General features: G+C 47.3%; 1 pseudogene; it reads left to right on the top strand.

Moving 5' to 3' along the window:
- Window positions 1-8,345: 8,345 nt before the first annotated feature.
- Window positions 8,346-11,153, top strand: LOC125516345 (annotated as a pseudogene).
- The last annotated feature ends 16,148 nt before the right edge of the window (window positions 11,154-27,301 follow it).

The following is a 27,301-nucleotide window of genomic DNA, read 5'->3' as shown; positions in this document are numbered from 1 at the left end:
ATTCTTCTTTACCCTGGAGTATTACTATCTTATATGTCAAGAATGTCGTGAGAATTTCACCACCTCTTAAGAATTCGTGATACAGTGATACTTCTCGCCATCACCATTCTTTACTTGGTCCCCGTGTTGAGTGAACTCCGTTGTGCAGATTTAATATCTCCAGCAACCCTATTGCTTCAGAGTTATTGGATAATGATTCCAATTTGGTGTGTTGGTTGCCCAATCGCCATTCCGACGTTGGTCGTACAACCCAACCCATATTTCGGGTGTACCTTTCAACCAATGTTTAATTATGTATGGTTTCCTCCAGCATACATCATTAAGTCATTTGATCTGACTAATGTTATCTCCTTGTTCACATAATTGTGGAAATCCATCTTTTGGAAATCTCATTGAAATGTCGCTGAGTTCATCAGCCACCTCCTCATTCTCTCCTTGATTTAATGACGAACTCTTGTTTCAGAACTCGCTTCCATAGTTCAATTCCCGAGAATCTTACAATGTCATCTCGGCAATTTGTGTTGCACCTTCTTCTCAGGCATCCCGAGTCTGAGTTATCCTGACACCAATCATATCTAAATCTCGGTCAGATATGATGGTTGGGACTTATTTCCAAGAGTTATAACATTGGTCCTTATATATCGATAAGGTGAGGTCATGCCTATCACCCCTGGCCGGAGGACCTATTGTTATAGTTCCCTTTTTAGCAAGCTTAGCGATTCTTCCCTGAGGAAATCATAATACTTATGCTATAAGTTGTTCCTGATGAATCCTTTGTGCATCCAAATTCCGACCCCTTACTTGATGACCATGTCAATGCTATCTCGAAGCCTGTCTGTGGTACTCTGATCATCGATAAGAACATTTGAAGCCCAATGCTAAATATTTCCTGCTCAATTATACAAACCCCGTTGTATGGGCAATGTCATGAAGTTTCTCTCCCCTTTCCTAAAGGGTTTTCTACATTATATCCTGTCATGGATATCTTGCTCTACTTGCCCTTGGGAAGGATATACCCCTGAAATATGTGTTAAAACACATTGTTCTTTCCTTTGTTCTGAATAAACCTGATAGACATTTTTCCCTTTCCATTGGTTTGTTTAAACCCTTTCTATGATCTATATGATATAAGCAGTTATAATTCCCTGCTTGTACAAACATCTCGGTGTACAATTCTGTCAGCAAGACCCTGTTACTATGTTGATAACATTCCGGTAACCACCAATGGATGAGAACTTTGCCTATTGGTCCGCCTCGTTCAACGAGCAGGAAAATTGTTCTCTTCGTCCCTCGCCCTTGGTATCGGTGTTGTTGCCGACGTAACTAACAGGCTACCCTCTGACATGTCTTGCTATCATGACCGTGCAAGATGTCAACGCCCTTCCTACTTTTAACCACATGGTGGGCCCATAACCCACAGTTCCACGGGATCGAAACCTGACTCTCTTATTCACCCCCTGTCGCCAAAGTTATCCCTTATGCTTGGTTTCGTATGTAATTCACGAGCTAACTTCCCTGCCATATTTCATTCCGGTATCGGATGCAACATTTTTGTTCATTGCTCTGAACACCTTTCACACTCTGTTTCAGGCAACAAACGATTGCCTATCCGCTTGAAATTTCTTAGTGCACCTTCTTGCCTTGCTCTCGATGAATCTCTTGAATTTCACCTCAAGAGATGCCTCTATGCCTTGTTCACTGAGATAGCCCCCAGGTACCTAGCTTGTGTTGAGCTCCGTCCTTCCCGAGTCTCCCTCCCTTATCTTTTCCGTAAGTACGATGGAGATCTTGAAGAAAAGGATGCCAGCTTCATCATGATGACCTGGAGCAGAGGAATGAAGACATCAACGTAGTGGATCGACCTTTTAGAGAAGAGCAACCAAGACCGAGAAGATCCGTTAGAATATCGTAACCAGAACTTTCCCCCTTACTCCCCTCTTAAATCTCGGGACGAGATTTCTTGTAGTGGAGGAGAATTGTGACGCCCGGATAATTAAGCTACAGTAATTCTCTGCTAATGATGCCACGTCACTTCGATTACTATCGCTAATCTCGTGTTAGTTCGAGATCGATTCAAATTCAAATTCAATTAAAGGCAAATAATAAAAGTTTTCAAATATTAAAACCAAATTGTTCGAGTTGTGCCAAATAATGCATAGGTGATTATGGTGAAGCACAATACTTTTATACAACGTTTAAATGCTATAAGATAACTAAAATAGTAGCAAAAACTATTAATTAAATACTTTTAAATAATAAATAATTACACAACTATTTTAGATTAGGTAGCTAGTTAATGTGGTAGTGGCATATTTGGTAACATCAAATTAGGTGCCATTTTGGTATTTTGCTAAATCAAAAATAAAAGGAAACTAAGCTCAAACAGAAAGGAAATAAAATAAACAAAAGAAAAAGAAAATACAAAACAGAAAAACAAAACTAGCAAAAAAAAGGAGAAAGAGAACCCCCCCCCACTGGGCCAGTCGGCCCAGTTGCTAGCCTGGCCGGCCCAGGCCGCCCCCCACTCCCCCATAACCCCCCCGTCCGACCGAAACCCTAAAGCCCCACTCCCCCACTCGCTCGCTCCCCACGTCGCCCGCTCCTCCTCGATCTGAACCGGGATCGCCCCGATCCCGCCCCGCCCGCGACCTCGACAACGGCGCCCGTCGCCGGCGCCGCCCTGCTGCCTTCGCCTCGCCTCCCTCCGCAAGCCTCCCCCTCCCCCCTCCTCCGCGCCCCCGATTGGATCGGGGGGATCGAACCACCGTCGCCGCACGGAACGCCACTGCCGCGGCCTTACTCGCCGGACCACCTCAACGGCCTGCCTCCTCGTCGCCCGATCGTCGTCGTCGACCACCCCGAGCCCCGCTGCCCTGACCCTACATCTACGGTGAGGCTCGGCCTCCACCCCCTCTCTCCCGTGCCTCACGCCCCGCTCCGGCCACAGCCTTGCCTCGCCGCTCGTACCAGCCGCCGTGGCCACGCTGATTGCCGTCGCGCGCTGGCGGCCGCGCCCGGCCGATCCTGCCGTTGCTTCTCCGCTGCCCGCACCGCTCCCCAGCCTCGCCTGCAGCCTCGCGCGCTGCTCCTGCGGCTGCTTGCTGTGCTTGCGCGCCGCCGCCTAGCAGCGCCCGCCTGGGTGCGCCCCACCGCATGCCCCTGCTCCCCGCGCCCTGCCTAGCTCGCCATGGCCACTGGCCTCTCCCTGCTCCCACGCCCTGCCGGGCTTGCCCGCCCGCTCGGGCTGCGCCCCACGCCCGTGCCCGCTAAGGCCACACGGGCCTTTTGACAGCTGGGCCCCAAACCCCCTCTGTGTCTATGACGAAGGGGGCCCCCACCCCCCAGAACGGATTTAAAAATAAAATAAAATAAGTAAATAAAATTATTAATTAATTAACCTAATTAATCTTGATTAATTAATTAACTTAATTAATTAACTAAAGAATTAATTAAACTAATTAATCCTGATTAGATTAGCCTAAGCAGATAATTAAACCCTATTTAACCTAACAGAGTATGACAGGTGGGTCCCACTGGACCCACGCATCAGTTGACCCAGTCAACCCCTGTTGACTGGTGACGTCAGCATGACATCATGCTGATGTCATAAATCCAAATTTCGAATTAAATTAAATAATTAATTAAATTCCAGAAATTAGTAAAATCTTTAGAAAATCATATCTTTTAATCCGTAACTCGGATTAAATTATTTTCAACATGAAAGTTGCTCAGAACGACGAGACGAATCCGGATACGCAGCCCGTTCGTCCGCCACGCATCCCTAGCATAGCGAACACGCAACTTTCCCCCCTCCGTTTCATCTGTCCGAAAACGCGAAACACCAGGAATACTTTTCCGGATGTTTCCCCCCTTCACCGGTACCACCTCGTACCGCGTTAGGGCACACCTAGCATCACGTTTTGTCATGTCATGCATCATTATGCATCTGTTTGCATTATATTTATTGTTTCTTCCCCCTCTTCTCTCGCTAGACACCGAGACCGACGCCGCTGCTACCCAGTACGACTACAATGTTGACGACCCCTCTCTCTTGCCAGAGCAACCAGGCAAGCCCACCTCTTTGATCACCAGATATTGCCTACTCTTCTCCCTACTACTTGCATTAGAGTAGTGTAACATGTTACTGCTTTCCGTTAATCCTATTCTGATGCATAGCCTGTCCTTGCCACTACTGTTGATACCTTTACCTGCAATCCTAATGCTTAGTATAGGATGCTAGTTTATCATCAGTGGCCATACATTCTTGTCCATCTGCCATGCTATATTATCGGGCCGTGATCACTCGGGAGGTGATCACGGGTATATACTATATACTTTATACAGAATACATGTGGTGACTAAAGACGGGTCGGCTTGTGGAGCACCCGCGAGTGATTCACAGATTGGGGGCTGAAAGGACCTTTGTCCCAACGGCCCTCTGTGTGGATCTTTGTGGCGAAGCGGCAGGGCAGGTTGTGACCACCTAGGAGAGAGGTGGGCCTGGCCTTGGTCGGTGTTCGCGGATACTTAACACGTTTAACGAGATCTTGGTATTTGATCTGAGTCTGGCTACTGCCTATACGCACTAACCATCTACGCGGGGATAGTTATGGGCACTCGACGTCGTGGTATCAGCCGAAGCCTTCGTGACGTCAGCGACTGAGTGGCGCGCGCCTGATTGGACCGTAAGCCTGCTCTTGTATTAAGGGGGCTAGTTGTGCTTCCGGCGGCGTTCGCAACGTGCAGGTGTGCAAAGGGCGATGGGCCCAGACCCCTGCGCCATAGGATTTAGACCGGCGTGCTGACCTCTCTGTTGTGCCTAGGTAGGGCTGCGACGTGTTGATCTTACGAGGCCGGGCATGAACCAGAAAAGTGTGTCCGGCCAAATGGGATCGAGCGTGTTGGGTTATGTGGTGCACCCCTGCAGGGAAGTTAATCTATTCGAATAGCCGTGATCTTCGGTAACAGGACGACTTGGGGTTGTACCTTGACCTTATGACAACTAGAACCGGATACTTAATAAAACACACCCTTCCAAGTGCCAGATACAATCGGTGATCGCTCTCTCACAGGGAGACGAGGGGAGGATCATCGGTTAGGGTTATGCTATGAGATGCTACTTGGAGGACTTCAGTCTACTCTCTTCTACATGCTGCAAGATGGAGGTGGCCAGAAGCGTAGTCTTCGACAGGATTAGCTATCCCCCTCTTATTCTGGCTTTCTGCAGTTCAGTCCACCGATATGGCCCTTTACACATTTACCCATGCATATGTAGTGTAGCTCCTTGCATGCGAGTACTTTGGATGAGTACTCACGGTTGCTTTCTCCCTCCTTTCTCCATATCCCTTCTACCTGGTTGTCGCAACCAGATGTTGGAGCCCAGGATCCAGACGCCACCGTCGATGACGACTCCTACTACACCGGAGGTGCCTACTACTACGTGCAGCCCGCTGACGGTGACCAGGAGTAGTTTAGGAGGATCCCAGGCAGGAGGCCTGCGCCTCTTTCGATCTGTATCCTAGTTTGTGCTAGCCTTCTTAAGGCAAACTTGTTTAACTTATGTCTGTACTCAGATATTGTTGCTTCCGCTGACTCGTCTATGATCGAGCTCTTGTATTCGAGCCCTCGAGGCCCCTGGCTTGTAATATGATGCTTGTATGACTTATTTTATTTATAGAGTTGTGTTGTGATATCTTCTCGTGAGTCCCTGATCTTGATCGTACATGTTTGCATGTATGATTAGTGTACGATTGAATCGGGGGCGTCACACAAACTGACTCAATACTAGACACAAAAGGAAGTTTATTTTTGCTAATGACATGTTGAAGTATGACTGAAGATGGATGACCCAAGCATCGATGCCACTTCTCTGAACATGGTTTGGTGACACTCCAAGCTTGTTTATTTGACTCCGGTGAAGAAGAAGATGATATGATTGGATAGAGACCTCCCTCGCATCTTCCTCTAAGGATGACTCTCCTCGTTGCCAAATCCTTAATCACAAAAGAATAAGGATAGAATATGATTAGAACATTATTGTCAAGTGTAAAACGATGAACAGAGACAAGATTTTTCGATGCATGAGGGATATGTAAGACATTGTTTAGACAAAAAAATTTCTGAGGGGTTTTAACAATTGAGTTACCAATGTGAGTAATATCCATACCAGCTCCACTTGCCGTGTGTACTTGATCACCTCCATGATACTTCTCCCGCATCGTCAACTTGTCAGGCTCTCCTGTGATATGCTCGGTAGCTCCCGAATCTGCATACCAGTTAGTGTCGATACCATATGAGTTGGTGACGAGGTTAACCTTCTTCTTTTCCTGACGATCTTCCATGTACCGATCCCAGCAGTCCCTGGCGCTGCCAGCATGGTATTTGTAACATATCTGGCACTCGGGGTAATCATCCTCATGCTGCTGCTGATACTGCTGTGGTGGCGGCTGGCGTTGACGTTGCTGGTAGCCGCTGTTTCCACCGTTACGAACAGGAGGAGAAGGAGCACGGTCAGAACGACCACGCCCTCTTCGTCTGCGGCCTCCTCTGCCCCGTTATTGGCCGCGCCCCCTGTACACGACGTTGGCTGACAAACGAAAGCCTAGTCCGTCGCCTAGCATCTCCATCCTCTGATCGAAGGCGGAAATCTGTGAGAAAAGATCATCAACCGTGATGGAGTTTTTGATGGCGCCAACTGCTGCGACGATGGGATCGTAATCCCTATCGAGTCCGGCGAGGATGTAGTCCACCATCTCTCCATCTGTCACCGGACGACCTGCTGCCGCAAGCTCGTCTCCGAGGCTCTTCATCTTGGCGATGAAGGCATTGCTGGACATGTTGCCCTTCTTGGTGTTGGAGATGGCGATCCTCAAGTTTGTTATTCGCGATTGCGACTGCGCAGCAAAGATCGTGGTAAGGGCGGTCCATAGATCAAGGGTACTTTCCTTACCAATAACTTGCGCGAGGATTTCTGGAGTGAGCGAATTCAGCGGATAACTTAGGACCTGCTGATCTTTGGCAATCCATGGACCATACAGTGGATTCGGCTCGATGGCCGTGGTCTTGTCCGCCTTGGCGACCTCCACTGTTTTCGGCGGCGCTGCATCGCTGCCGTCGAGAAGACCGGTCACCTGCGCGCCTCGCAGGGCCGGCAGAACTTGCGCCTTCCATAGGAGGTAATTCCCCCTCGCGAGCTTCTCTGTTAGAGGAGCGCCGAGGTTGAGGCCGACGACGCTGGAGCTCATGATGATGACAAAGGAAGGGCGCTAAGGTTCTGGTTGTTTGTTGTGTCGCTAGATGATAGGGAAGAGGCTAGCTCGGATACCATGTAAGATTTGGTATAAGCGTTCCTACTCCTTGAGGGAGCCGCATCGTATGTATTTATATTGGGGCGAACGTGCCTTGCCGTAGCGTACAAGTCCAGATATAATACCGATCTAGTTCGGTTTAGGAGATGGGATAGCTACGGGAGGAGAAAGAGATAGAGATAGGTTAAGATTACATAAGATGAACAGCTCAAACTCTAACACCGCCCCACCCCCTCCGACGCGATCCAGGGAGGAGAGCCTCCGCCACCACCGTCGGCCCCCGAGCTTAGCCCGGCGGCGTCCTCCGGCGGCGGCGGAGGGAAGGGAGGGAGGTGGTAGTGACCCTGGCGGCTAGGGTTTGCGGAGCCGCCCGGTTCGCCCGAGATGGGGGCAACGCGGGGGCCTGAGAGTTGCGGGGCCTGGGAGTTTATTTAGCATGTACAGGCTCTCGTTTATATCTATCACCACTTTTTTGCGGGTGATTATCTATCACTACTAGTAAGCGTATGCATGTAAGGGCGCTCGTTTACTTTTTAAATTTGTTAGTCATAGCTAGCAACAATTACTCCTTCCTCCACCCCATACATATTCTATGGTTCAAACCATTTAGCAGTATCATATATCTTTATGACTCATGTACAATAGGCTTGACATGGTATCATGCAGTCAACTCAATATGTTGTCGCTAAAATTGCTACCAATTGCACACAATTGTGCTGTAAGATGCTTCGAATCCAAAGCATCTCATAGGAACAAGCATGGTTTTCGAAGAGAATGTGTGATGATTGAAGGTGAAACGGCAGTTACTACGTCGTTTGACCTTCAAAACATTTCTACACTGATCATAAACCATTAAATGTTTAAGTTAAAAATGGGCATTTTCCAGGGTTCGTTTCTTCTTTTTAAGATGTTAGTAGATTTCTAGGCATTTAACGTATATAATAGAAACTTGAACCGTAAGTACCTGGAGTAGTCCTGCAAAATGTGTTCAAAAATCATATTGATATTCTTGACCATATGGTTAGCCCTCCCCAAAAAATGAAGGTAAATTTAAACCAGCTGAATGACAAGAGTCGACCACAAACATGAAGCTTATTGGATTTCGAAATGTAAAATATACAAATATGACTGGAAAAGCCCGAAACCTAGGATGGTGTCATGAAATGACCTCAATATGTTGTAATTAAAATTTTAGCCGACTTCACAAAACTTATCATGTAAGCTGCTTAGAAATCAAACCTGGCATTCAAAGGGAATGCGTGATGATTGAAGGCCAATGACAGTTGCTTCGTCATTTGACCTTCACAAAAAAATTATGTTCCATGTTGAAATTTGGTATTTTTTTTATGATTCAATCCTTCTTTCCGGAGTCCTTAGGTGGATTTCTAGGCATTAAATGGATATAATGGAAATTTGAACTGCAACTGCATGGAGTAGTCCACAAAAATGGGTTGAAAATCATATGAATGTTTTTGGGTATATTTTTAGGCCACAAACAATAATTGGGCTGAGTGGCAAGAGTCGACCACATACATGGAACTTATTAGATTTTAAATCGCACAAAATGAAATTATGATTTGAAAAACCTGAACCTGGCATGGTGTCAAGAAATGTCCGCAATATTTTATGGTTAAAATTTCAACCGATTTCACTGAAGTGGTGATGTAAGGTGCTTAGAAACCGGAACATATTAGAGAGACAAATGAGGTTTTCAAAGGGAATGCATGATGATTGAAGGCCATGTGACGGTTGCTTCGTCATTTGACCTTGTAATTTTTTTTCTACACTCAACATACATCTACATGTTTCATGTTAGAATTTGGCATTTATAGGGTTCGTTTCCTATTTTTAAGTCATTAAGTTTTATTCTAGCCATTTCTAAATGGAAATGATGGAAATTTGAGTGGCAAAAGTTCGTGGACTAGTCCATCAATATGGGTCGTACAATCATATGTTTGTTCTTGGGTACATTTGAGGAATGCATGTATAAAACAAAGGATTGGGAAAAGTATGCCTTTTGCAAAATTGAGTGTTTGGTTCACAGGAATAGGAAAACATAAGAATCCCAGTGAAGAGAGTCAAATCAAAGTAAAACCTGATGGAAATCAATACTTAACATGTTATTATACTAGGAAGGATCTTAGTCTCGTTCCTCGTGCGTAGGAATTTGAAAAGAGCCCCGAGTTAATTGTAAAATTTTCTATGTTTTTTCCTTCTAAGATTGTGACGAAAGGAAAAATTTCCTCCATTTTTTCTTTGTTACATTTCTTTGAAACAAGGCCTTGAATGTGCCACCATAAGAAAGATTTCTGTTCTTATGTCTTCCCTTCACTTTTCCTTTAAACCAAAGGAGGCCTTATTGTTGCACTAAGGATCTCAGTCTCGTTCTTCGTGCATAAAAAAATTAAGAGAAAGGTCTAAGTGGGTTATCAAATTCTTGTGTTTTTCCTCTGAAACTGAGATTATTTTTCCTTAATTTTTTTCCTTTGCTAGATTCCTTTGAATCAAAGGTTTACATAGTGCCACCGTACGAAACATTATTCCTTTAAAGCAACGGTGGCCTCTACCAAAGGTCTGATAGCACCAGGCATCCCTAGGCCCATGTTGGCACAAGAAGGAGCTTGACCACAGACCAACCCAGCACGCCGGACAAGTTCTGGCCACCAAACCAGGCCCCAAACCGCCGAGGTAGCACCGTTCAGCTGTGCACTTGGGCGATGGTGTGCGTTACACGGGCAACGAGATTATTTAAACAGCAGGTCGGGAGCATCATCGATCCTTGACGATGGCCATGGACACGTTCATGGCTCACCCACGCTCTCCATCGACGACTCGTTGCCGGCGCGCCACTTCCTCGAGTCGTGGGAGCGGGCCGGTCTCGCCGGGCCGCAGCCGCCGCGCGCCATCCTCATCGTGTCCGGCCACTGGGAGACGGACACCCCGGCCGTCAACGTCATCCGCGGCACCAACGACACCATCTCTTCCCAGAGCAGATGTACAAGGTCGCCTTAATTAATTCTATCGTAGTCCCTACCTATATACGAATCCGCTAGCTAGCTGCAAATCTGTCATGAGGTGACGTTGCTACCACACATATGCAGCTGACGTACCCTGCGCCGGGCGCGCCGGACGTGACCATTAGGACCAAGAAGCTCCTGGAGGACGCCGGGTTCGGGCCGGTGAGCGAGGACCACGGCCGCGGGCTCGACCACAGCGCCTGGGTGCCGCTGATGCTCATGTACCCGGAGGCCAACATCCCGGTGTGCCAGCTCTCGGTGCAGACGGACCGCGACGGCGCGTACCACTACGACCTTGGCAAGGTGCTAGCGCCGCTCCGGGACGACGGCGTGCTCATCGTCGGCTCCGGCAGCGCCACACACAACCTGCGCCGGATCCTGCGGACGTTCGCGCCCACCAGCGACGAGCCCGTGCCGGAGTGGGTGGCCGAGTTCGACGCCTGGCTCAGAGAGTCTTTACTCAACGGACGGCACGACGACGTGAAGCGGTACGAGGAGAGGGCGCCGTTCGCCAAGGTGGCGCACCCGCGCCAGACCACTTCTACCAGCTGCACGTCGCGCTCGGTGCAGCCGGGCCGGAGGCCAAGGCGGAGCTCATCCACCGCAGCTGGTCCAACGCCACGCTCTCCTACGCGTCCTACCGGTTCACCACCAAGCAGGAAGATACACTGACAACTCTTGTCTGCGATTAAATCCCCACACACAGCAAATGGGCAAGTGCAGTCTGTTGGAACAGTGGCAGAGGCAGAAGTAATTTCCACATGTGACGGAGTTTATGAAGAAAAAAACATGTTTTAATAAAATTATGCATGAACTCACTCGAATACTACATATACTAGTAAAATGTTTGTGTGTTGCCTCCACATTATAATGGTTTAGCATCAATCATGTCTAACAAATATCTTTAGAATACTTATAGACATTAGATGGTATTGTCGATTCTATTTACCGTTAATCAATTCCTCATCCTCCATCAACCCCTCTCTCATCTGAAAAACAAATACTTTGATTAACCTCATAGAAATAAATCCAGTGTATAGAGGGAATAGAGGGGAGGACGTACATGAGTGAGTGGTTGTAGCGGGCCGATTTTCCTCCTATTTTTCATCAGGGTAACGATGCCAAAGGCGCCGCCATTGCTAGGCATAACCGATAAGAGGCTAGTCCTAGGGTTTCCCCTTTGAGCACAAGCCCGAGTACTCCATGGACCACCCAATCGAATTCGTCATGTGCTATCTCCTCCACTTGCCACGAGCCCATAGGCTGCAAACACGCACTGACCTGACAGCGGGTGAGCATGCACACATGAGCAGGCAACTGAACCGCTACAAGAGCTGCTCACCACAACACGATAAACACTGATGGAAGAGGAAGGTCACTCGCACCACTGAAATCCCGATGGGATGCTCAAGAGGCCATGTACTATCTTCTGAGGGGCAGCTGATGGCTGATCTGAATTCGACAACACCACCATGGGTAGCCACAAGCTCCATCATCTTTGCCCACGAAAGCCCAGATCCACGGCACAACACCTCCTTGCCGGCGGCGCAGGCGACGACTGCGGCAACCATTACTTGTTCACCAGCACATCCCATCCAGCCCCTTTGTAGGAGAGGGGCCCCACCAACCGCGTCGGGCTACCGTGAACCGGCTCTCCAGGACAGGATGCAGGACGACAGCGGCTCCCTTTCCTCTGCCGCATGGAGCGCCCGCCGCATGAGTGACGGCGATGCCAGGGAGAGGTAGAGGCACGCAGGTGTTGCAGCGAGGCCTCCATTACTGCAAATCCATGCCGCCATTGCAACCAGCACTTCCATTGCGTCAAGTTACTAGTTGCACAAGGCCTCACGCTGTCCGAAACGCATCAGGGACGGAGCCCCGCCACCACCGCCGCCGCAGGTTGCAAGGGTCGGCCTGCCAGAGCTGACCAGCGGCGGCGGCGGCGAGGGATGGGCGCACGGAGGATGCCCCGAGAAATGTAGATCGACTCGCCCCCCGTGTCACCCACCCGGACGACGCGGGGGCAGTTAATATTCTTTAGATCAATGATGTATATGACTGAACAATTACGGATGTAAGTTTGAACATGTTTCTTGTTCATTTTGTTAATTTTCTTATCTTATTTCTCTTCCGATACAGGGACTACAATACCTACTAGATGGCTAGATCACATAGCGTAATACATTTTTTTTTTGAGTAATGCTACATGTACAAACAAGTTACAAGATTTTACAAGCCTTGTTTGGATACTCTAACACAGTTAGAGTTAGAGTTATTTTCTAACCCACTCTAACCCAAATAAGCACATCTCCACCGGGATAGTTGGGTTAGATTGAACTAACCCACTCTAACCCTTCATGTTTGGATACTTTTGGATTATTTGAGCCTCCAACTAACCCAAACTAGCTCTAACCCCATGATCCAAACAGGGCCAAAGAGGGTTAATTTGATTTGTCAATAGATGGGGAGGCGGCCCACCCCTTCTGAAAATCAGGGAGGGGCAAGTTTGTGATTGGTTAGTAGATGGAAAAAATTCTAGTCAGCATGTAGTTGCGTGTAACTCTTTGTATGTTTAGCATTATTGTTTTTTTAGGGCCTAAAACATTGACTTTATTGTCTCACTTGTCTGAAAAAATAGGTGGTGATTCATCTATTGTAGTTAAAAATACAATGGACAGAAAACAAAATTAATTAGATGGAGACAAACTACCGAATTAAGGAATCCTCTGTCACATAGCTAGATTCGATAGGATCGTCATCCTGCTCCTGCCCCTGTTCAAGAGGATCATTAATTGTCTTCATCTTCCTGCTGTTCAAAAGAATCATCGTCCTCATGTTCATCTAGATCAACAGGACCATCATTGTACTCCTCCTCGTTTTGAGTATCAGAAGAGTTGTAAATCCCCGGATCAGACCTGGCAAAACATGGCTCCATCTTGGCCCAGTACTCTTGGTCCACCTCGACATACCCCCGGGTGATCAAGTCACGGCGGACCATAGCCTGGAACTCCTTCGGATGCATATTGTCATCGACTAGATCCTTTGTCTTATAGGCCAAAACCAAATTGATGTCGGCACATGTCATGTGAGTGGAATAATCGTCTGCAGGCACTGGGTTGAGGATCCTGTCGATGGCGGGCTCCCGCTCATGTGGTTCTAGCACTACGGCCTCGGGAAAAGTCGATAGCTTCACCTTGACCCAAATCCTCCGTTGCACCTCTGCTTCATCACCATGGTCTTCTTCTTCTCCTTGTCCTTCTTCTCCATAGCGTTGGTAAACCTTGTGGTGGAGATCTTCTCCTTGCCCTTGTCCTGCTTCTTGTGCTCCTCCTTCTGTTGCTCCTTCTCCATCTTCTTCTTCTACTGCTGCTTCTATTGCTCCACCTCCTTGGTGCTCAGGGTCATCCATGTCGAAGAGAGCTGCGGGGAATCTCATGTTCTTCCATACCTCCTTGCCCTCCGCCTCGATTTCTGCCGGCCCAGTAGTCGTCGGAAACCTCGAGATATATAGCCCTTTGTGAGTAGATCGGCTTGGTCCCTGGCACGTTCTAGTCTCACGTCTAGTTCCTCCTTTACACTCAGGTGATCCGCGCCAAATATCAAAGCAATGGCCAGCTCATGGCGAGGCTTTCTGCCGTCACGACGGCCGAGGTTGTCAGGGTGGCTTTGCTCCAGGATCCGGTCGATAGCCGCCTCCAGCTGCTCCTGGTCCAGCGCCGTGACGCATGGATAGGCTTTCACGCTCCACCTCACAAACTCCCGCCGTTCCTCTACCGGCATCTCGTCCAGCGGCGCCATGGCGATCGATCGACTTGTTGCAATGAGTCGATCGCCTTGTTGCCACGAATCGATCGGTGTGCTCGTACATATAAGAGCTAGTGTTTACCAAAATTTTTAATTTTTTTAAAAAAGGTGGAAGACCCCGGCCTCTGCATCTGGACGATGCATACAGCCATTTTATTAATTATTCTCACAAGACTTTACAAAGTCATACAGTAGTAAGACTAAAGCCACCATCTAAACAACAACTGTCGCTACTTCTATGCAATTGATGAAGGGGCGCTGATAGTCTGGGCCTAATACCAAACAGACATCGCAGTCAAACCTAAACATCTAAGTCTTGAGGTCCCAATTAGGACGCCTGTCGGATATGGGGCACCTACCAGTCCGGCGCACTTCTCAACCAGGACCCCTGCTGGGTATGAGGCCGCCGCAGACACCTGCCACCAATCCATCTTCAGTGATGTACTGCTGCACCACCTTGCCCCGCCTCTCTGCCATCGACATCATCACGACGCCTCATAACGACACCACCCACGCCACACATCGGGCACCGAGTCTCCACTGCACCACGCCGTCGAGAATCGCCACCATTAATGTGCAGGATGAATCACCGCTCCACCAATTATTCCGTCCACTGGTCCCTCGACCCCGTGTACACCTTCAAAAATGACGCCACAAGAGGGAAACGACACAATAATGCCGCCGTCATCCGATCTACTGATCTAGGGTTTCCCCCGGAGGTAGCAGATAGTGGCCTGGAACTTCTCAAACAACGATGCCTGTTGGGGAACGTAGTAATTTCAAAAAAAAACCTACGCACACGCAAGATCATGGTGATGCATAGCAACGAGAGGGGAGAGTGTTGTCCACGTACCCTCGTAGACCGAAAGCGGAAGCGTTAGAACAACGCGGTTGATGTAGTCGTACGTCTTCACGACCCGACCAATCCAAGTATCGAACGTACGACACCTCCGAGTTCAGCACACGTTCAGCTCGATGACGTCCCGCGAGCTCCGATCCAGCAAAGCTCCATAGGAGAGTTTCGTCAGCACGACGGCGTGGTGACGGTGATGATGATGCTACCGATGCAGGGCTTCGCCTAAGCACCACTACGATATGATCGACGTGGATTATGGTGAAGGGGGGCACCGCACACGGCTAAGGGATCAATGATCCATTGTCTGTCTATGGGATGCCCCCCTACCCCTGTATATAAAGGAGGGGAGGAGGAGAGGGCCGGCCAAGGGGAGAGGCGCGCCCAAGGGGGGGCAATCCTACTCCAAGTAGGTTTGCCCCCTCTTTCCTAGTCCTAGTAGGAGAGGGGAAGGAAAGGGAGAGGTGGAGAAGGATAGAGGGGGCCGGCCCCCCTTACCGTAAACCAATTCGGTTTGCGCCTTGGAGGGTGCGCCCCATACTCCCCTAGCTGCCCTCTATTTCCACTAAGGCCCATGTAGGCCCATTATGCCTCCGGGGGGGGGGGGGGGTTCCCGTAACCCCCGGTACTCCGATATATGTTCGAAACTACCGGAACCTTTTCGGTGTCCGAACATAGTCGTCCAATATGTCGATCTTTATGTCTCGACCATTTCGAGACTCCTCGTCATGTCCGTGATCACATCAGGGACTCCGAACTACCTTCGGTACATCAGAACACAAAACTCATAATACCGATCGTCACCGAACTTTAAGCGTGCGGACCATACGGGTTCGAGAACTATGCAGACATGACCGAGACACATCTCCGGTCAATAACCAATAGCGGAACCTAGATGCTCATATTGGCTCCCACATATTCTACGAAGATCTTTATCGGTCAAACCGCATAACAACATACATTGTTCCCTTTGTCATCGGTATGTTACTTGCCCGAGATTCGATCGTCGATATCTCAATACCTAGCTCAATCTCGTTGCTGGCAAGTCTCTTTACTCGTTACGTAATGCATCATCTCACAACTAACTCATTAGTCACATTGCTTGCAAGGCTTATAGTGATGTGCATTACCGAGAGGGCCCAGAGATACCTCTCCGACAATCGGAGTGACAAATCCTAATCTCGAAATACGCCAACTCAACAAGTACCTTCGGAGACACCTGTAGAGCACCTTTATAATCACCCAGTTACGTTGTGATGTTTGGTAGCACACAAAGTGTTTCTCCGGTAAACGGGAGTTGCATAATCTCATAGTCATAGGAACATGTATAAGTCATGAAGAAAGCAATAGCAACATACTAAGCGATCAAGTGCTAAGCTAACGGAATGGGTCAAGTCAATCACATCATTCTCCTAATGATGTGATCCCGTTAATCAAATGACAACTCATGTCTATGGCTAGGAAACTTAACCATCTTTGATTCAACGAGCTAGTCAAGTAGACGCATACCAGTGACACTCTGTTTGTCTATGTATTCACACATGTATTATGTTTCCGGTTAATACAATTCTAGCATGAATAATAAACATTTATCATGAAATAAGGAAATAAATAATAACTTTATTATTGCCACTGGCATATTTCCTCCAGTCTCCCACTTGCACTGGAGTCAATAATCTAGTTCACATCGCCATGTGATTTAACACCAATAGTTCACATCACCATGTGATTAACACCCATAGTTCACATCGTCATGTGACCAACACCCAAAGGGTTTACTGGAGTCAATAATCTAGTTCACATCGCTATGTTATTAATACCCAAAGAGTACTAAGGTGTGATCATGTTTTGCTTGTGAGAGAAGTTTAGTCAACGGGTCTGCCACATTCAGATCCGTATGTATTTTGCAAATTTCTATGTCAAAAATGCTCTCCACGGAGCTACTCTAGCTAATTGCTCCTACTTACAATATTTATCCAGATTGAGACATAGAGTCATCTGGATCAGTGTCAAAACTTGCATCGACGTAACCCTTTACGACGAACCTTTTGTCACCTCCATAATCGAGAAACATATCCTTATTCCACTAAGGATAATTTTGACCAATGTCCAGTGATCTACTCCTAGATCACTATTGTACTCCCTTACCAAAGCCAGGGCAGGGTACACAATAGGTCTGATACACAGCATGGCATACTTTATAGAACCTATGGTTGAGGCATAGGGAATGACTTTCATTCTCTCTCTATCTTCTGTCGTGGTCGGGTTTTGAGTCTTACTCAACTTCATACCTTGCAACACAGGCAAGAACTCCTTCTTTGACTGTTTCATTTTGAACTACTTCAAAATTTTGTCAAGGTATGTACTCATTGAAAAACTTATCAAGCGTCTTGATCTATCTCTATAGATCTTGATGCTCAATATGTAAGTAGCTTCACCGAGGTCTTTCTTTGACAAACTTTTATTCAAGTATCCTTTTATGCTATCCAGAAATTCTATATCATTTCCAATCAGCAATATGTCATCCACATATAATATGAGAAATGCTATAGAGCTCCCACTCACTTTCTTGTAAATACAGGCTTCACCGCAAGTCTGTATAAAACTATATGCTTTGATCAACTCATCAAAGCATATATTCCAACTCCGAGATGCTTGCACCAGTCCATAGATGGATCGCTGGAGCTTGCACATTTTGTTAGCACCCTTTGGATCGTTAAAACCTTCTTGTTGCATGATATACAACTCTTCTTCCAGAAATCCATTCAGGAATGCAGTTTTGATATTCATTTGCCAGATTTCATCAAATGTGGCAATTGCTAACATGATTCGGACAGACTTAAGAATCTCTACGAGTGAGAAAATCTCATCGTAGTCAACACTTTGAACTTGTTGAAAACATTTTTGCGACAATTCGAGCTTCGCAGATAGTAACACTACTATCAGTGTCCGTCTTCCTCTTGAAGATCCATTTATTCTCAATGGCTTGCCGATCATTGGGCAAGTCAACCAAAGTCCATACTTTGTTCTCATACATGGATCCCATCTCAGATTTCATGGGCTTAAACCATTTTGCGGAATCTGGGCTCATCATCGCTTCCTCATCGTTCATAGGTTCGTTATGGTCAAGCAACATGACCTCTAGAACAGGATTACCGTACCACTCTGGTGCGGACCGTGCTCTGGTTGACCTACGAGGTTTGATAGTAACTTGATCTGAAGTTTCATGATCATCATCATTAATCTTCCTCACTAATTGGTGTAGGCATCACTGGAACTGATTTCAATGATGAACTATTTTCCAATTCGGGAGAAGGTACTATTACCTCATCAAGTTCTATTTTCCTCCCACTCACTTCTTTCGAGTGAAACTTTTTCTCTAGAAAGGATCCATTCTTAGCAACGAATATCTTGCCATCGGATCTGTGATTAGAAGGTGTACCCAATAGTCTCCTTTGGGTATCCTATGAAGACGCATTTCTCTGATTTGGGTTCAAGCTTATCAGGTTGAAACTTTTTCACATAAGCATCGCAACTCCAAACTTTAAGAAACGAAAACTTTGGTTTCTTGCCAAACCACAGTTCATGTTGTGTCGTCTTAACGGATTTAGATGGTGACCTATTTAACGTGAATGCAGCTGCCTCTAATGCATAGCCCCAAAATGATAGTGGTAAATCGGTAAGAGACATCATAGATTGCACCATATATAATATAGTACGGTTACGATGTTCGGACACACCATTACGCTGTGGTGTTCCAGATGGCGTGAGTTGCGAAACTATTCCGCATTGTTTCAAGTGAAGACCAAACTCGTAACTCAAATATTCTCCTCCACGATCAGATCGTAGAAACTTTATTTTCTTGTTACGATGATTTTCCACTTCACTCTGAAATTATATGAACTTTTCAAATGTTTTAGACTTATGTTTCATTAAGTAGATATACCCATATCTGCTCAAATCATCTGTGAAGGTCAGAAAATGACGATACCCGCCGCGAGCCTCAACACTCATCGGATCGCATACATCAGTATGTATTATTTCCCATGAGTCAGTTTCTCGCTCCATTGTTCCGGAGAACGGAGTCTTAGTCATCTTTCCCATAAGGCATGGTTCGCAAGCATCAAGTGATTCCAAAATCCCATCAGCATGGAGTTTCTTCATGTGCTTTACACCAATATGACCTAAACGGCAGTGCCACAAATAAGTTGCACTATCATTATTAACTTTGCATCTTTTAGCTTCAATATTGTGAATATGTGTATTACTACAATCGAGATCCAACAAACCATTTTCATTGGGTGTATGACCATAGATGGTTTTATTCATGTAAACAGAACAACAATTATTCTCTAACTTAAATGAATAACCGTATTGCAATAAACATGATCAAATCATATTCATGCTCAACGCAAAACACCAAATAACACTTACTTAGGTTCAACACTAATCCCGAAAGTATAGGGAGTGTGTGATAATGATCAAATCAATCTTGGAACTACTTCCAACACACATCGTCACTTCACCCTCAACTAGTCTCTGTTTATTCTGTAACTCCTATTTCGAGTTACTAACTTTCAGCAACCGAACAAGTATCAAATACCCAGGGGCTACTATAAACACTAGTAAGGTACACATCAATAACCTGTATATCAAATATACCATTGTTCACTTTGCCATCCTTCTTATCAAATATTTAGGGCATTTCCGCTTCCAGTGACCATTTCCTTTGCAGTAGAAGCACTCAGTTTCAGGCTTTAGTCTAGCTTTGGGCTTCTTCACGGAAGTAACAACTTGCTTGCCATTCTACATGAAGTTCCCTTTCTTTCCCTTCGCCCTTTTCTTGAAACTAGTGGTCCTGTTAATCATCAACACTTGATGCTCTTTCTTGATTTCTACCTTCATCGATTTCATCATCATGAAAAGCTTGGGAATCGTTTTCGTCATCCCTTGCGTACTATAGTCATCATGAAGTTCTACCAACTTGGTGATGGTGACTAGAGAATTATGTCAATCACTATCTTATCTAGAAGATTCACTACCACTTGATTCAAGCGATTGTAGTACCCAAACAATCTGAGAACATCCTCACTGCTTGAGTTATTCTCCTCCATCTTTTAGCTATAGAATTTGTTGGAGACTTCATATCTCTCAACTTGGGTATTTGATTGAAATATTAACTTCAACTCCTGGAACATCTCATATGGTCCATGACGTTCAAAACATCTTTGAAGTCCCGATTCTAAGCCGTTAAGCATGGTGCACTAAACTATCAAGTAGTCATCATACTGAGCTAGCCAAACGTTCATAACGTCTGCATCTGCTCCCGCAATAGGTCTGTCACCTAGTGGTGCATTAAGGACACAATTCTTCTATGCAGCAATGAGGATAATCCTCAGATCATGGATCCAATCCGCATTATTGCTACTAACATCTTTCAACTTAGTTTTCTCTAGGAACATATCAAAAATAAAACAGGGGAGCTAAACGCGAGCTATTGATCTACAACATAGATATGCTAATACTACCAGGACTAAGTTCATGATAAATTAAAGTTCAATTAATCATATTACTTAAGAACTCCCACTTAGATAGACATCCCTCTAATCATCTAAGTGATCACGTGATCCATATCAACTACACCATGTCCGATCATCACGTGAGATGGAGTAGTTTTCAATGGTGAACATCACTATGTTGATCATATCTTCTATATGATTCACGCTCGACCTTTCGATCTCCAGTGTTCCGAGGCCATATCTGCATATGCTAGGCTCGTCAAGTTTAACCTGAGTATTCTGCGTGTGCAAAACTGGCTTACACCCGTCGTAGAAGAACGTAGAGCTTATCACACCCGATCATCACGTGCTGTCTCGGCACGACGAACTTTGGCAACGGTGCATACTGAGGGAGAACACTTTTAGCTTGAAATTTAGTAAGGGGTCATCTTATAAAGCTACCGCCGAACTAAGCAAAATAAGATGTATAAATGATAAACATCACATGCAATCATAATATGTGACATGATATGGCCATCATCATCTTGTGCTTTTGATCTTCATCTCCAAAGTACTGTCATGATCTCCATTGTTACCGGCATGACACTATGATCTCCATCATCTTGATCTTTTATCAATGTGTCATCACATGGTCGTCTCACCAGCTATTGCTTTTGCAACTATTGCTATCGCATAGCGATAAAGTAAAGCAGTTACATAGCACTTGCATCTTATGCAAATAAAGAGACAACCATAAGGCTCCTGCTAGTAGCCGATAACTTTAACAAAACATGATCATCTCATACAACAATTTATATTTTATCAAGTCTTGACCATATCACATCACAACATGCCCTGCAAAAATTAAGTTAGACGCCCTCTACTTTGTTGTTGCAAGTTTTACGTGGCTGCTACGGGCTGAGCAAGAACCGTTCTTACCTACGCATCTAAACCACAATGATAGTTCGTCAAGTTAGTGTTGTTGTAACCTTCTCAAGGACCGGGCGTAGCCACACTCGGTTCAACTAAAGTTGGAGAAACTGACACCCGCCAGCCACCTGTGTGCAAAGCACGTTGGTAGAACTAGTCTCGCATAAGCGTAAGCGTAATGTCGGGCCGGGCCGCTTCATCCAACAATACCACCGAACCGAAGTATGACATGCTGGTAAGTAGTATGACTTGTATCGCCCACAACTCACTTGTGTTCTACTCGTTCATATAACATCTACGCATAAAACCAGGCTCGGATGCCACTGTTGGGGAACGTAGTAATTTCAAAAAAAAATTTACGCACACGCAAGATCATGGTGATGCATAGCAACGAGAGGGGAGAGTGTTGTCCACGTATGTAACGCCCCGGACACACCCGCCGGTGGTCATTACTCCTAGCGGGATCTAGACTGGACCCACAGATCAATACTAGTCTTTTCTGCGCACTTTGTCCTCACTCATGCGCACCCGGGAGCAACTTCCCGGTCGGTCACCCATCCTAAAACTACTCCAAGCTGAGCACACTTAACTTTGGAGTTCTGTCCGAATGGGCTCCCGGAAAAGAAAGAATTCCTTATTGATATGAGCAGTCTATCATCCCTAATAAGCCAGGCTATCACAACCACCCTCGTAGACCGAAAGTGGAAGCGTTAGAACAACACGGTTGATGTAGTCGTACGTCTTGACGATCCGACCGATCCAAGTACCGAACGTACGCCACCTCCGAGTTTATCACATGTTCAGCTCGATGACGTCCCACGAGCTCCAATCTAGCAAAGCTCCACAGGAGAGTTTCGTCAGCACGACGGCGTGGTGACGGCGATGATGATGCTACCGACGCAGGGCTTCGCCTAAGCACCACTACGATATGATCAAGGTGGATTATGGTGGGGGGCACCGCACACGGCTAAGGGATCAATGATCAATTGTGTGTCTATGGGGTGCCCCCTACCCCTGTATATAAAGGAGAGGAGGAGGAGAGGGCCGGCCAAGGAGAGAGGCGCGCCCAAGGGGGGCAAATCATACTCCAAGTAGGTTTGCCCCCTCTTTCCTAGTCCTAGTAGGAGAGGGGAAGGAAAGGGAGAGGAGGAGAAGGAAAGAGGGGCCGCCCCCCTTGCCCTAAACCAATTCGGTTTGGGCCTTGGGGGGCGCGCCCCATACTCCCCTTGCTGCCCTCTATTTCCACTAAGGCCCATGTAGGCCCATTATGCTCCCCGGGGGGGGGGGGGTCCGGTACTCCGATATATGTTCGAAACCTTCCGGAACCTTACCGGTGTCCGAACATAGTCGTCCAATACATCGATCTTTACGTCTCGACCATTTCGAGAGTCCTCGTCATGTCCGTGATCACATCCGGGACCCCGAACTACCTTCGGTACATCAAAACACAAAACTCATAATACCTATCATCACCGAACTTTAAGCGTGCTGACCCTACGGGTTCGAGAACTATGCAGACTTGACCGAGACACATCTCCGGTCAATAACCAATAGCGGAACCTGGATGCTCATATTGGCTCCCACATATTCTACGAAGATCTTTATCGGTCAAACCGCATAACAACATACGTTGTTCCCTTTGTCATCGGTATGTTACTTGCCCGAGATTCGATCGTCGGTATCTCAATACCTAGCTCAATCTCGTTACCGGCAAGTCTCTTTACTCGTTACGTAATGCATCATCCCGCAACTAACTCATTAGTCACATTGCTTGCAAGGCTTATAGTGATGTGCATTACCGAGAGGGGCCAGAGATACCTCTTCGACAATCGGAGTGACAAATCCTAATCTCGAAATACACCAACTCAACAAGTACCTTCGGAGACACTTGTAGAGAGCATCTTTATAATCACCCAGTTATGTTGTGACGTTTGGTAGCACACGAAGTGTTCCTCCGGTAAACGGGAGTTGCATAATCTCATAGTTATAGGAACATGTATAAGTCGTGAAGAAAGCAATAGCAACATAATAAACGATCAAGTGCTAAGCTAACGGAATGGGTCAAGTCAATCACATCATTCTCCTAATGATGTGATCCCATTAATCAAATGACAACTCATGTCTATGGCTAGGAAACTTAACCATTTTTTATTCAACGAGCTAGTCAAGTAGAGGCATACTAGTGACACTCTGTTTGTCTATGTATTCACACATGTATTATGTTTCCGGTTAATACAATTCTAGCATGAATGATAAACATTTATCATGAAATAAGGAAATAAACAATAACTTTATCATTGCCTCTAGGGCATATTTCCTTCAATGCCTTCAACAAGGGAACGACACCGAATAGTGCCGCCATCGCCGGCCTCGGCAGCAGCCGTGAGCAGGTCTTCACCCAGATCTGTTCCAATGGCCTCCATCAAGCATCTTGTGCACGGATTGTCCACCACCGCGACCGCCGCGTCGCCCGTCACGAGCACAGCCGCCGACACATCGCCGCACGCGATGCGCATCGGACCGGGACGCCGCCTGCCGCGACCAGGCCCTGACCAGATCTGGGAAGAGGAATCAACCTCCACCGCAACATCTCGCCACGCGCCGGAGCATCCAAACGCCGCCAGCCCCCGGCCAGCGCTCGCCACGGAGCCCCGCACCCCTAAGTCGCCGCACCCGCAAGTCCAGATCGAAACTCCAGCGGCCCTCATCCAGCTGCTAGATGCTCCCAAGACGAGAGGGAAGAAGAGACCTAGGAGAAACGCCCCGCCGCCGCCGTCACTGGAGCCCGCCCGGGCTTCGCCGGCGGCGCCTCAGGCGGCGGCGCGACGAGGGAGGAGAAGGGGAGGGCGGTGGGTGTCGCTGGGAGTCGCCCCCCCTCCCCCGTGTTGCCGGAGGAGGGTAACGCGGAAATACTGTATTACTCCAAGTGTACGTCATGTAATGTACGTATACGTTTCATGGTTCAACGTAGCCCATACATATATGCAGTTCTAATTCATCGGGTCAGAGTCAAATACGTATATCGTGGAGATAACTATGTCCGTCCGAGGCAAGTAGGGGTGCAGAGCGGCGCCCGAACCCGGCCCGCGCGGGGAAGGAATGGCCCGCCACCGCCAGCGCCGCGCGGGCAGGGCCCGGCGGACCAAGCCGGCGGCGAAGCTCCATTGCAGCTCCGACGAAGCTCCAATGCAGCCAGCAAAGCTCCATCGCAACTTCGGCGAGGCTACATTGCAGCGCCAGCTATGCTTCCAACGGACCGGCGTTGCTCCGATCCAGCTTCAAGACAACATCGCCGGAGTTATAGTGCCCCTGTCGGGCTCTCGCCGCGGTCACCGCCGCCGCGCCGACGACGCTCCGTTGCACCACTGGACAATATCGACAGAGCTTCATTGCAACACCGGCGCCCCCTCCCCCCCCTCTCCGTGAAGCTCCATAGGCGGCGACGGGTGCTGCGATGCCGCATGGCGGCCATGGCGGAAGCTCCGACGCAGTGCGTGGTGACGATGACAGAAGCTAATGAAGGAAATATGCCCTAGAGGCAAAAATAAAGTTATTATTTATTTCCTTATATCATGATAAAAGTTTATTATTCATGCTAGAATTGTATTAACCGGAAACATAATACATGTGTGAATACATAGACAAACAGAGTGTCACTAGTATGCCTCTACTTGACTAGCTCGTTAATCAAAGATGGTTATGTTTCCTAACCATGGACAAAGAGTTGTTATTTGATTAACGGGATCACATCATTGGTTGAATGATCTGATTGACATGACCCATTCCATTAGCTTAGCACCCGATCGTTTAGTATGTTGCTATTGCTTTCTTCATGACTTATACATGTTCCTATGACTATGAGATTATGCAACTCCCGTTTGCCAGAGGAACACTTTGTGTGCTACCAAACGTCACAACGTAACTGGGTGATTATAAAGGAGCTCTACAGGTGTCTCCAAAGGTACATGTTGGGTTGGCGTATTTCGAGATTAGGATTTGTCACTCCGATTGTCGGAGAGGTATCTCTGGGCCCTCTCGGTAATGCACATCACTTAAGCCTTGCAAGCATTGCGACTAATGAGTTAGTTGCGGGATGATCTATTACAGAACGAGTAAAGAGACTTGCCGGTAACGAGATTGAACTAGGTATAGGATACCGACGATTGAATCTCGGGCAAGTAACATACCGATGACAAAGGGAACAATGTATGTTGTTATGCGGTCTGACCGATAAAGATCTTCGTAGAATATGTAGGAGCCAATATGGGCATCGAGGTCCCGCTATTGGTTATTGACAGGAGACGTGTCTCGGTCATGTCTACATTGTTCTCGAACCCGTAGGGTCCGCACGCTTAAGGTTACGATGACAGTTATATTATGAGTTTATGCATTTTGATGTACCGAAGTTTGTTCGGAGTCCCGGATGTGATCACGGACATGACGAGGAGTCTCGAAATGGTCGAGACATAAAGATTGATATATTGGAAGCCTATGTTTGGATATCGGAAGTGTTCCGGGTGAAATCGGGATTTTACCGGAGTACCGAGAGGTTACCGGAACCCCCCAGGAGCTATATGGGCCTTAATGGGCCCTAGTGAAGAGGAGAGGCAGCCAGGGCTGGGCCGCGCGCCCCTCCCCCCTAGTCCGAATAGGACAAGGAGAGAGGGGGCCGGCGCCCCCCTCCTTCTCTCTCTCTCTTTTCCCACCTCGCGAATCCTATTCCAACTAGGATTGGGGGAGAAGTCCTACTCCCGGAGGGAGTAGGACTCCTCCTGGCGCGCCCTATGTGGCCGGCCGGCCTCCCCCTCTTGGTCCTTTATATACGGAGGCAGGGGCACCCCAGAGAGATAGAAGTTGATCCACGTGGTCTTACTCTTAGCCGTGTGCGGCGCCCCCAGCCACCATAGTCCTCGATAATATTGTAGCGGTGCTTAGGCGAAGCCCTGCGGCAGTAGTACATCAAGATCGTCACCACGCCGTCGTGCTGACGGAACTCTTCCCCGACACTTTGCTGGATCGGAGTCCGGGGATCATCATCGAGCTGAACGTGTGCTAGAACTCGGAGGTGCCGTAGTTTCGGTGCTTGATCGGTCGGGCCGTGAAGACGTACGACTACATCAACCAAACGCTTCCGTTGTCGATCTACAAGGTATGTAGATCACACTCTACCCTCGTTGCTATGCATCACCATGATCTTGCGTGTGCGTAGGAAATTTTTTGAAATTACTACGTTCCCCAACAGTGGCATCCGAGCCTAGGTTTTATATGTTGATGTTATATGCACGAGTAGAACACAAGTGAGTTGTGGGCGATATAAGTCATACTGCTTACCAGCATGTCATACTTTGGTTCGGCGGTATTGTTGGACGAAGCGGCCCGGACCGACATTACGCGTACGCTTACGCGAGACCGGTTCTCCCGACGTGCTTTGCACATAGGTGGCTTGCGGGTGACAGTTTCTCCAACTTTAGTTGAACCAAGTGTGTCTACGCCCGGTCCTTGTGAAGGTTAAAACAGCACCAACTTGACAAACTATCGTTGTGGTTTTGATGCGTAGGTAAGATTGGTTCTTGCTTAAGCCCGTAGCAGCCACGTAAAACTTGCAACAACAAAGTAGAGGACGTCTAACTTGTTTTTGCAGGGCATGTTGTGATGTGATATGGTCAAGACATGATGCTAAATTTTATTGTATGAGATGATCATGTTTTGTAACTGAGTTATCGGCAACTGGCAGGAGCCATATGGTTGTCGCTTTATTGTATGCAATGCAATCGCGCTGTAATGCTTTACTTTATCACTAAGCGGTAGCTATAGTCGTGGAAGCATAAGATTGGCGAGACGACAACGATGCTACGATGGAGATCAAGGTGTCGCGTCGGTGACGATGGTGGT

Source organism: Triticum urartu, chromosome 6 (assembly GCF_003073215.2).
Source record: "Triticum urartu cultivar G1812 chromosome 6, Tu2.1, whole genome shotgun sequence".
NCBI lineage: Eukaryota > Viridiplantae > Streptophyta > Magnoliopsida > Poales > Poaceae > Triticum > Triticum urartu.
Note: the sequence above shows the minus strand (reverse complement) of the source record. Positions and strands in the feature narration are given on the sequence as shown.